Raw genomic sequence first — 12,020 nt, 5'->3', positions numbered from 1 at the left:
AGTCCAAAGTCTTATCTGAAATCCCTTCTACTTACCAGTCTGTAAATTTGAAGGCAAGTCAGTTACTTTCTAGATACAATGAGGGTACAGGCATTGGGTAAATACACCCATTCCAAGTGGGAGAAATTGGCCAAAACAAAGGGGCTACAGGCCCCATGAAAGTCCAAAATCCAATAGGGCAGTCATTAAATGTTAATGCTCCAAAATGATCTCCTTTGACTCCATGTCTCACATCCAGGTAATGCTGATGCAAGAGGTAGACTACCACATCCTTGGGAAGCTCCACCCCTATAGCTTTGCAGGGTACAGTCCCCATCCTGGCTGTTTCCACAGGCTGGCATTGAGTGTCTGCAGCTTTTACAGGCACACAGTGCAAGCTGTCAGTGGGTCTAGGGGCCTGGGGCCTGGGTGACCATGGTCCTCTTCTTACAGTTCCGCTAGGCAGTGATCCAGTGAGGACTCTGTGTGGGGTCTCCAATCCTACATTTCCCTTACACACTGCCCTGGCAGATGGTCTCCATGAAGGTTCTGCCCCTATAGCACACCTCTGCCTGGACATTCAGGTGTTTCTATATATCCTCTGAAATCTAGGCAGAGGTTCCCAAACCTCAATTCTTAATTCTGTGCACCTGCAGGACCAATACCACATGGAAGCTGCAAATGTTTGGGGCTTCCACCCTCTGAAGCCATGGCCCAAGCTGGAGCAGCTGGAACACAGGTCAGCAATTCAATAGGCTGCACACTGCAGGAGGGCTCTGGGCCCAGCCCATGAAACATTTTTTTCCTCCTAGGCCTCTGGCCCTGTGATGTGAGGAGCTGCCATGAAGATCTCTGACATTCCCTTGAGAAATTTTCCCCATTATCTTGTCAATTAACATTTGGCTCCTCATTACTTATGTGAATTTCTGCAGCCAGCTTCAATTTCTCTTCAGAAAATGGGATTTTCTTTTCTATTGTATCATCAGGCTGCAACTTTCCCAAATTTTTATGCTCTGCTTCCTTTTTAAATGTAAGTTCCAATTCCAAACCATATCTTTGTGAATGAATAAAACTGAACACTTTTAAGAGCACCCATGTCAGTTCTTGTACACTTTGCTGCTTAGAAATTTCTTTTGCCAGCTACCCTAAATCATTTCTCTCGAGTTCGAAGTTCCACGTATCTTTAGGTCTGGGGTAAAATGCTGCCAGTCTCTTTGCTAAAACATAGCAAGAGTCACTTTTGTTCCAGTTCCCAACAAATTTCTCATCTCCATTTGAGACCACCTCAGCCTAAACTTCATTGTCCATATCGCTATCAGCATTTTGGTCAAAGCCATTCAACGAGTCTGTAGAAAGTTCCAAACTTTCCCACATCTTCCTGTCTTCTGAGCCCTCCATATCTCTAGGAAGTTCTAAACTTTCCCACATTTTTCTGTCTTCTTCTGAGCCCCCCAAACTGTTAAAACCTCTGCCTGTTACCCAGTTGCAAAGTTGCTTCCACATTTTTTGGGTGTCTTTACACCAGCACCCCACAACCCCATACCAGTTTACTGTATTAATCCATTCTCATGCTGCTAATAAAGATATATCAGTGACTCGGTAATTTATAAAGGAAAGAGGTTTAGTTGATTCACAGCTCAGTATGACTGGGGAGGTCTCAGGGAACTTACAATCATGGTAGAAGGAGAAGCAAACATGTTCTTCTTCGCATCGTGGCAGCAAGGAGAAGAATGAGCAAAAGAGGGGAAAGCCCCTTATAAAACCATAAATTCTTGTGGAATTCACTCACTTTCATGAGAATAGAATGAAGTAACTGTCTCCATGATTCAGTTACCTCCCACCAGGTCCCTCCTACAACACATGGGCATTATGGGAACTACAGTGCAAGATGAGATTTAAGTAGGGACACAGTCAAACCATATTAGTTGGTTTCTTGCATTTCAGAGGAGGAAACTTGAAGTTATTAATCTTAGAGTCTCTTTACTTGCTGTCCCTCTCCCCTTCTGACAGAGACAGAGAGAAACTCTTGTTCTGTAATGGTGTATAATCCTTCAGAACGTAAATGTCTCCATGGCTCAGGGCTTTCATATTCCTTTGAAATGTAAACACATTTGAAATAATCTCGCCATTGATTTTTTGACTCTTTAATTGATTTTTAGCTTCCAAGGCTAGTCTTTAAACCTAGGTTCTAGTTCCCTTTCCTCAGAAAGTCCTAACTGTATGGAAATATAAAAGTATTCACTTCCTGAGAACAATTTATCAAAAAGATTTCATCATCATGAGCTCTTCTGAATGAAACAATAGAGATTTAAGGTATTTAAGTAAAAAACCAATTAGACTTTTAAAAAGAAATTCCAAATAAATAATTTTAATCAATTCCAAAAAGAATAAATATTCGTACTACATTTGTTTATCATGAAACAATGAAAAAAGCTTCCATTTCTTATTGTTATGGGTCTAATTGTGACCTCACAAAATGCACACGTTGAAATCAGGGTCTTTGCAGATGTAGTCACATACTGCAAATAAAGTTTTAGTCAATGACAGACTACAAATATGATAATGGTCCCATAAGATCATAATATCACAGTTTTACTGCACCTTTTCTATGTTAAGATATATCTAGTTACACAGATACTGATTGTGTTACAATTGCCTACAGTATTCAGTACAGTAATATGCTGTACAGTTTTGTAGCCTAAGAGCAATAGGACATACGATATAGCCAAAGTGTGTAGTAAACTGTACCATCTAGGTTTTATAAGTACAGGCTATAATGTTTGCACAATGACAGAATCACCTAAGGACACATTTCTTAGAATATATCATCATAGTTAAGTGCGGCATGACTATAATTACTTAAACTAAGATGAGGTAATGCTGAAGTAAGTTATGCCCCTAATACAATCTAAGTGAAGTCCATATGAAAAGGTCAAATTTTGATAAAGACATGTACAGAGAAAAGACAATCTGAAAACATAGGGAGAAGATTGCCATGTAAAGCCAAGAGCAGAGGCCTGGAATGCATCCTGTTCTCATAGCCCTCAGAAGGAATCAACCCTATCCACACCTTCATTTCAGACTTCAGCCTCCAGAACTGTGAGACAATAATTTTTGCTGTTTAGCCCACTTCATTTGTGGTACTTTGTTATGGCAGCTCTCACAAACGAACACAGCAATTATCTACAAATTAATAATAATGAGCATGCTGTAAGTTAAACCTGAATAGAATGCTGCGAACACAGCAATAAAAGGAGAATGATTAGCCTAGAGTATACTCGTGTGAAAATAAGAATTTTTTTAATCAGTGCATTTATTAGAAAGATCGGGGAAAAGGTATGAGACTCTTATTACCTGGGGAAAAAAAGGCAAAAAGTATTTTAAAGGAAATAATAGAGAATTAAATAAAAAGTAGAAGTTAATAAAACAGCAATTTAAAAAGTAAATTAAAGAATCTGGATCCTTGAAAAGATAAATAATATGCACAACCTTTGCAAATTCTGCCTAATCAATAGCACTAGGAGGAAAAAGGATACTTAACTACAGATATGTAAATGTCATACAATAAATTTTAAAGTCTTGATGCCAAGATAATTTTTCTATTAAAATAAAAATTGACAAAATTCACTCAAGCAGTGACAAAAATCTGGAGGAACTCAGTAAAAATGAACTAAATATAAACATTAATCAAGAAAATAGGCACGTCGTTGGTTTATCAATTATTTTACCAAATATCTAACAGAAACAATGTTTTCTAAATATTTTTCAGAGTATTGTAAAATGGCAGAAAACATTCCTGTTTACCTGACAATTTTATTGTAATTTTGACTCCCAAATAGCATGGAAAAAGTTGGAAAACCTTATTATATTGATCCCCCAAATAGAAAAGAAGAACACAGGAAAGAAGATCAAACTCACTTTTGAACGCAAGTATAAAACTTTGTATACATTACATACAAAAAAAGGCTATGCACAAACATTTCTATAATTGGTTTGGCTTAGTCTGACTTAAATAAGGGTTTTGTGGTTATATTAGTGTATTAGTCCATTTTCACACTCCTATAAAGAACTACTTCAGACTGGATAACTTACAAAGAAGAGTTTTAATTGATTCATTTCCACATGACTGGGGAGGACCCAGGAAACTTACAATCATGGTGGAAGGGGAAACTGGCACCTTATTCACAAGGCAGCAGGAGAACCAGTGAGAGCGCAGGTAAATCTACCAGTTATAAAACCATCAGATCTCATGGGAATTCACTCACTATCACGGGAACAGCATGGGGGAAATTGCCCCCATAATCTAATCACTTTCCTTCCTCGACATGTGGAGATTACAGGTTCCTCCCTAGACACATGCGGATTAAAGTTAAAGATGAGATTTGGATGGGGACACAGAACCAAACCATGTCGACTCACCCAGGGTTATTTCAAGAAACAGAACCAATAGAATATATATATGATACTTAAAGGAATATATGTGGAAATGGAGGCTGAGATGTCCTGTGATCTGCTCTCTGCAAGCCGGAGAACCAGAAAAGGCAATCGTATAATTCAGTTCAACTCTAAAGGCCTAGGAATTAGGAAGCTGATAGTATAAGTCCCCATCTGAGGCTGAAATATTGAGAACCAGGAGCAATGAAGTCCAAGTGCGGAGGAAGATGGATGTCTCAGCTCAAATAAAGAGAATTTGCCCTTTTTCTGCCTTTTTGTTCTATTCAGGACCTCAATAGATGGAATGATGCCCACCCACATTGGGAAAGATCAATGTAATCTTCTTCACTCAGTCTACTGATTCAAATGTTAATTGCTTCTGAAAACACTCTCACAGATGAATCCAGAAATACTGTTTTACCAGCTATATGGACATTCCTTAGACCAGGCAAGATGACACACACAATCGACCATTACAGTGGAGTAACCAAAGTTATAAAGTACTCTTGACGAAGTTGTGGGGACAGAAGGCATATAAACATGGTAGGCAGTCATGAGATATCCCAGGAGAATGGAGGAAGCTCTTGCAGTTACCAATTAGACAGATTTGCCATACATGCAACAGAGAAGAACACATACAAATTCCAAATCAAAATTCACATAGATTCAGTTACCAAATATACACTTTACTGGTGTCCACATCCATCATGTCTCCAAACATGACATACTCAAGAAGTGCAAATCAAGAGTTAAATTCCTGCTAAACCCTGATGGAGCCACTGCTGCCAGTAACACATTCAAGGCAACTCAGAGGTCCACGGGGCAAGCTTACACGAGCTTGCTCATCTTCAAACTCTATGCAGCACCAAGAAAGGACTCACCTCCCCTAAACCCCATGCAGTTTGATGAGCTTTCACTCTACTCAGTTCCTGACGGTGAATCTGAAAATGTGGAGGAGTCGAGGACCCAGTTTGAAGAAAGCATGTCTCAGCTCCAACATCATTGTAGGCCACGTACAAGTTGGTGTCAGAAAACATACTCCCAAATTAATCCCAAGATGCAAAGTTTAGGTCAGTGGGGTTAGACAGCTATGAATATCTCCAAACGTACCTCCAGGATTTTTTCCAAGACTTGGTGTTATTGGTTTTTCTGGCCTTTTTGGACTCTTTTAAGCAAGAGGTTGAAAAATAAAGAAGCCAGTGAATCCTTCTGGTTTCATGGGATTAGCTGTGTCTGTCTATTATCTACAACAATTCATTGCATTTGCCCAAGGCAATGGGGAGAGTTTACATGGCTGGGGTTTATGAAGATACACAATCCTAGAAGATTTGTAGAAGGAGAACTTATCTTATGTAAAATATAGAGTGATATGTAATTGACTGTTCCTCTACTCTCTGCTTTTACAAGGAAAATGCATATTCTGTGAGTACTAATCAAAGCCCCATAAGAATGTAACCACTTGTCTCATTGCCTACCCTCACCAAGCATTTTTTTTCTCCTTCCTCTCCCTCTAGCTCTCTCTTCTTTAAATACTGAAGTCATCAAAACCCTCTTTGGAAAAGGCACAGACCATAGATGCTCCTGTTATTTGTTTTTTGTTTTTTTTGTTTGTTTGTTTTTTGTTGTTGTTGTTTTTTTCTTTACCTCTTCAGGTACGTCCTCAACCTTGGCAAAATAAACCTCAAAATCAATTGAGACTTGCCTCAATCTTCTCTCTTTTTTTGGTTTACAACCCAATGAGGAGACCAACTATGGTAATTTAAAATCTCATTCAGAGCATCACCATTGTTATATGTTTTTTGCACTCATATGGCACAAAACTGAAAAATTATTATGCATTATAAAAATGGAAATCTTATTCTGCATTATAACAATAGACCTTGCATATTTCATGGTCATGGTGCTACTTACTGAGCATGAGTCACTAGGAGCTGACTGACAAAATTACCTCAAGACTATGACAACAATATAATTTTTCATTTGATCTTGATATGAAGGATATTGTAAAACTGGCATGTGTGCATACACATATGCATATAGAGGAAACTGCTCTAAAACTGAAAATTCTCAAGGGCAGAATTAGGGCAGGTGCAATAATCTTGACATTGGTCAAGATAATCAGATATTGCTTTGAAAATCTTACTGAGATGTTCCCATTTAATAAATGAGAGACAGAAAAGAATTTGAGGAATATTCCAAAGCTAGTAACATGGTGTATTAGTCCATTTTCACACTGCTGATAAAGATATACCCCAGACTGGGTAATCTACAAAAGAAAGAGATTTAATTAGACTTACAGTTCTATATGACTGGGGAGGCCTCAGAATCATGACGGGAGGTGAAAGGCACTTCATACATGGTGGTGGCAAGAGAAAATGAGGAAGAAGCCAAAGCAGAAACTCCTGATAAACCCATCAGATCTCATGAGACTTATTCACTATCACAAGAATAGCACAGGAAACACCAGACGCCATGATTCAATTACCTCCCCCGGGGTCCCTACCACAACACATGGGAATTATGGGAGATACAATTCAAGTTGAGATTTGGGTGGAGATACAACTAAGCCATATCATTCTGCCCCTGACCCCTCAAAATCTCATGTCCTCACATTTCAAAACTAATCATGCCTTCCCAACAGTCCTCCAAAGTCTTAACTCATTTCAGCATTAACCCTAAAGTCCACAGTCCAAAGTCTCATCTGAGAAAAGGCAAGTCCCTTCCACCTATGAGCCTGTAAAATCAAAAACAAGTTACTTCCTTCCTAGATACAATGTGGGTAAAGGTATTGGGTAATACAGCCATTCCAAATGGGAGAAATTGGCAAAAACAAAGGGGTTACTGTACCCATGCAAATCTATAATCCAGTGGGGCAGTCAAATTTTAAACCTCCAGAATGATCTCCTTGGACTCCAGGTCTCACTTTCAGGTCATGCTGATGCAAGAGGTGGGTTCCCATGATCTTGGGCAGCACCACCCCTGTGGCTTTGTGGGGTACAGCCTCCCTCCTGGCTGTTTTCATGGGCTGGCATTGAGTGTCTGTGGCATGGTGCATGCAAGCTGTCGGTGGATCTACCATTCTGGGGGTCTGGAGACAGTAGTCCTCTTCTCACAGCTCCACTAGGCAGTGCCCCAGTAGGAACTCTGTTTGGGGGCTCCAACCCCACATTTCCATTCTGCACTGGCTCACCATGAGGGCCCTGCCCCTGCAGCAAACTTTTGCCTGGGCATCCAAGTGCTTCCACACATCTTCTGAAATCTAGGCGGAGGTTCCCAAACCTCAATTCTTGACTTCTGTGTGCCCACAGCTTCAATGCTACATGGAAGTTGCCAAGGCTTTGGGGCTTTCACCCTCTGAAGCCACAGCCTGAGGTGTATGTTGACTCTTTTCAGCCATGGCTGGTGTGGCTGGGACACAGGGAACCAAGTCCTTCAACTGCACGTAGCACAGGGGCTCTGGGCCTGGCCCACAAAATTACTTTTTCCTTCTGGGCCTCCTGGCCTATGATGGGAGGGGCTACCATGAAGGTCTCTGACATGGCCTGGGGACATTTTCCTCAGGGTCTTGGGAATTAACATTTGGCTCCTCCTTATTTATGAAAATTTCTTCAGCCAGCTAGAATTTCTTTCCAGAAAATGGGTTTGTCATTTCTATCACATTGTCAGGCTGCAAATTTTCCAAACTTTTTTGCTCTGCTTCCCTTATAAAATGGAATGCCTTTAAGAGCACCCAAATCACCTCTTGAATGCTTTGCTGCTTAGAAATTTCTTCCACCAGATAATCTAAATTATCTCTCTCCAGTTCAAATTTCATAAATCCCTAGGGCAGAGACAAAATGCCACCAATCTCTTTGCTAAAACATAACAAGAGTCACCTTTTCTCCAGTTCTCAACAAGTTCTTCATCTCCTTCTGAGACCACCTCAGCCTGGACCTTATTGTCCATATCACTATCAGCATTTTGGGCAATGCCATTCAACAAATCTCAAGGAATTTCCAAACTTTCCCACATTTTCCTGTCTTCTTCTGAGCCCTTCAAACTGTTCCAATCTCTGCCTGTTACCCAGTTCCAAAATTGCTTCCACATTTTTGGGTATCTTTTCAGTAATGCCCCACTCTACTGGTACCAATTTACTGTATTAGTCAATATTTGGCACTGCTGATAAAGACATACCCAAGACTAGGCAATTTACAAAATAAAGAGGTTTAATTGAACTTACAGTTTCATATGGCTTGGGAAGTCTCAGAATCACGGCAGGAGGTGAAAGGCCCTTCTTCCATGACAGTGGTAAGGGAAAATGAGTAAGAAGCAAAAGAAGGAACCCCTGATAAACCCATCAAATCTCATGAGACTTATTCGCTATTATAAGAATATCATAGGAAACAGCAGTCCCCATGACTCAATTCTCTCTCCCTGGGTCCCTCCCACAATGCATGAGAATTCTGGGAGATGCAATTCAAGCTGAGATTTGGGTGGGGACACAGCCAAACCATATCACATGGGCAAGTTTTAAGAGATTGTATTTGACTTCATTTGGCTTTGACTTCATATCAAATTTCAAAGCAAAACTTGAGAGAAGATAGGCTTTTCCTAATAAGAGGTTAGACATGAACACCGTATATGTTAAATATAGTTTTGTGCATGATTAATGTAAATTATTCAATAAAATTATTGGGCTTCTATGACCATTATAAATTAGAGATTAGTAGAATTTTATAAAGTTTGACATAATTAAAATCACTTATTGTAATTCTATTCATGGCTCACATTCTTGCATTTCTTGAATGGTGAGAGAAAATGAAAGCTGGGCTAGAATTGTAAAGTATTATTATCTTTACTTTGTCAGGCCCCAAGACCTAGAAATCTCAGAAGCTGGCATGACTGTAGAACAGGTTTTTACCACACAACCAAAATTTAATAAATTCTAGAACTAAAAATACAACTTACCAATGGAAAATACTCTTTTGGTTCAGAGACCACATTGTGGCCTTCTCTAACTAAGCTTCTAGGTAAAATCTTTTGGGCAAACATAATTGATAACAGTGTATAAGAGAGGAGTTTTACATATGACACAGCAAGCTTATTAGTAGTTGAAGTCATGTTACAAGCCTCTTTCTCATTCAGGGCTTACGTGGCCACTGTTCAATTTCATGTATTTACTTACTCTGGATTGGGGAGGATGTGTAAGGGTGTTGCAAACGAAGCTCCCCCTTGCTCCAAGGAGAAATGGAAAGAGAGATAAATATGCAATATGGAGTATTCTAGAAGGTATTGGGTGCTTGCTACTCATTTTGTGTTCTTAGGGCCAGGGGCATGAGGACCACCTGGGAGCTGGTAGGAATGTAGATGCTCAGGCTCCATCCCAGAGGAAGTGAATCAGAACCTGCATCTTGACAAGCTTCCCTGGTCTTACGTAATTACGTTCAAGAAGCCTTATTCTAAATTTCATGAGAAAAATATTTTTAGCTATTCAATATTTTTACCTCAGATATTAACACCTAGTGGAAACTCAGTAGCACTTGCTTAAAGAAAGAATGAATGAATTAATTGATGGATTCTCTTCAACTTTCCCTTTAATATTGTAAGAATTAGTCAGCTTTGAAAGTTTACATTTTAACTATGTAGAGTTCAAGGTTAAGAAAATGCATCCTGAGAACTTAAAATGAGCAATATATCATGCTGGGCTTTGGGTGCTAAAATGAGACATCATTTTAAAACAATATTAAAATGTACAGAGAAGTTTATACTTGAATTAAGAATTAAGAACTATACATTTAATCCTATGACAATTATGTTAAAATTTAGACAATGAAAAATGTGTAGTACTATAGAACAACAACAACAATAACAAAAAAGAAGGCTCCGAGTAGACAATAAATGATAAGAATAATAAACAGTTCAAGTTCAGAAGAGAAATCATTTATTGCTACATGAACAGAATGACAGTAGGAATAACTAATACTTATATGTTTAGCAGGTACTTTCAAATACAGGGGCACAGAAGCTAAGATTTATCTATTGGTGATAATATTAATAGCTTATATTACTATAATATGAGTATTTACTACACACTAAGCCCTCCTATGAAAATTTTATATTAACTCAATTGTCATCATATCCTTAGCATGGAATAAGTATTTTTTATTTTATTGACAACTTACAGATTAAAAACTGAGTAACGAGGCAGTTTATCAATGTGTCCAAGGGGAGCTGAGACTTCTCCCTGGAGTGGAGGAGAGTGGATGTGCTTGCACGGGCATGAAATGTTTGCATGTATTCATGACAGAAGAGCATGAGTAAATTTGGGGTACTAACAATTATGTAGTGTTTTTCTTAACATCATGAGTAACAAATTGGGATTCAGATTTGGGTAAATAAGATAAAAACAGGTAACAAAACAATAAGGGAAGACTGCTTCGCAACTACACTACATTTGGCTTGAATCTTGGCTTGCTCACTTACCATCAGTGGAACCTCAAACATCTGAACCCTCTGAATCTCTTGTTTCTTCAAATATCTCATAAGGTGACTATAAGAATTAACCAAATATACTCCATAAAATAAATTATTTTATCAGAATTATATTAATAGTCACAACTTTAGGTTCAGGACAAAAATCACAAAATTAGAATATTAACTTTAAGTTAATTAAGGAAATCACACAGTTAAATTCAAATTCAATGTCTTCACTGTGTCCCATGTCTGACCAAAATGACTCAAATTAACGCACTGAGCTCATTGTTGTAACTAGATCATGTCTCACTATGCCAAAGTTTTACACTCTATTTTTTGCATAGGCCTCAATAAAGAGTATTTCAACTGGGCTCCTGCCTTTTAGTTATCTGAATATCTGATGCAATACTGGTAAAAAGCAATGCTTTTACAGAAGCCCAAGTAACACTAAACATTTTCTTCACTCCACATAGCTTTCTGTGAGGCATTACATATGAAGAGATACAATAAGCGTGGGATAATTATAAGTCGTCTGTATGATGTCAAAAGGCTACTATTGTGACATTCTGAAGACAGTGTTTTCAAAGAATTTTTCTGTCAAGTCGGTGCAAGTTAAATATAGTGCTCCAGTTTGGTTCCAAATAAATTACGGAGTGGGTCAGTCATAGAGATAAAATTACATTTGGCATTCCCACTAGCATTATAGGAAGTGAAACTGCAAAGGGCAGTCTCACTCTGAATAACAGGTGTTCCAGATTCTCAATGTTGCTGTTCTCTGAATTGAACTCAAGTCATGAGTTTTGAAATGAGCCCTCAGAAGTCTCAGAGAATTATTGCAGTTGGCCCACATTTTCCTATTTTCTACTAAGGAGACAGAATCTGGCTAATTAAGAAATAATTACATTTTCTGTGATCTAATTTGAATTCTAGCTCATGTCTATATTTGGTTTTAATTTTTTCCTTGACCTTCATTTAATAAATCCTCCAACCATATTGGCTGTGAAGTGAAACGTGCATCATAGTTTGGCATTTCTTTTCATTTCTTCCTAAGATATAAATGCCTTCAACCAGGAATTATACACATACTGGAAATAATATGTCTTTTAACAATAGTATTTCTCATTTGTTCCAGCTGTTATATATTATTATATTTT

General features: G+C 38.5%; 1 pseudogene; it reads left to right on the top strand.

Moving 5' to 3' along the window:
• The first annotated feature begins 688 nt into the window (after positions 1–688).
• LOC123571684 (MICOS complex subunit MIC26 pseudogene) lies at positions 689–5,792 on the top strand (annotated as a pseudogene).
• Positions 5,793–12,020: the final 6,228 nt, after the last annotated feature.

Source organism: Macaca fascicularis, chromosome 2 (genome assembly GCF_037993035.2).
Source record: "Macaca fascicularis isolate 582-1 chromosome 2, T2T-MFA8v1.1".
NCBI classification, from domain to species: domain Eukaryota; kingdom Metazoa; phylum Chordata; class Mammalia; order Primates; family Cercopithecidae; genus Macaca; species Macaca fascicularis.
This window is presented reverse-complemented; position numbering and strand designations above follow the sequence as displayed.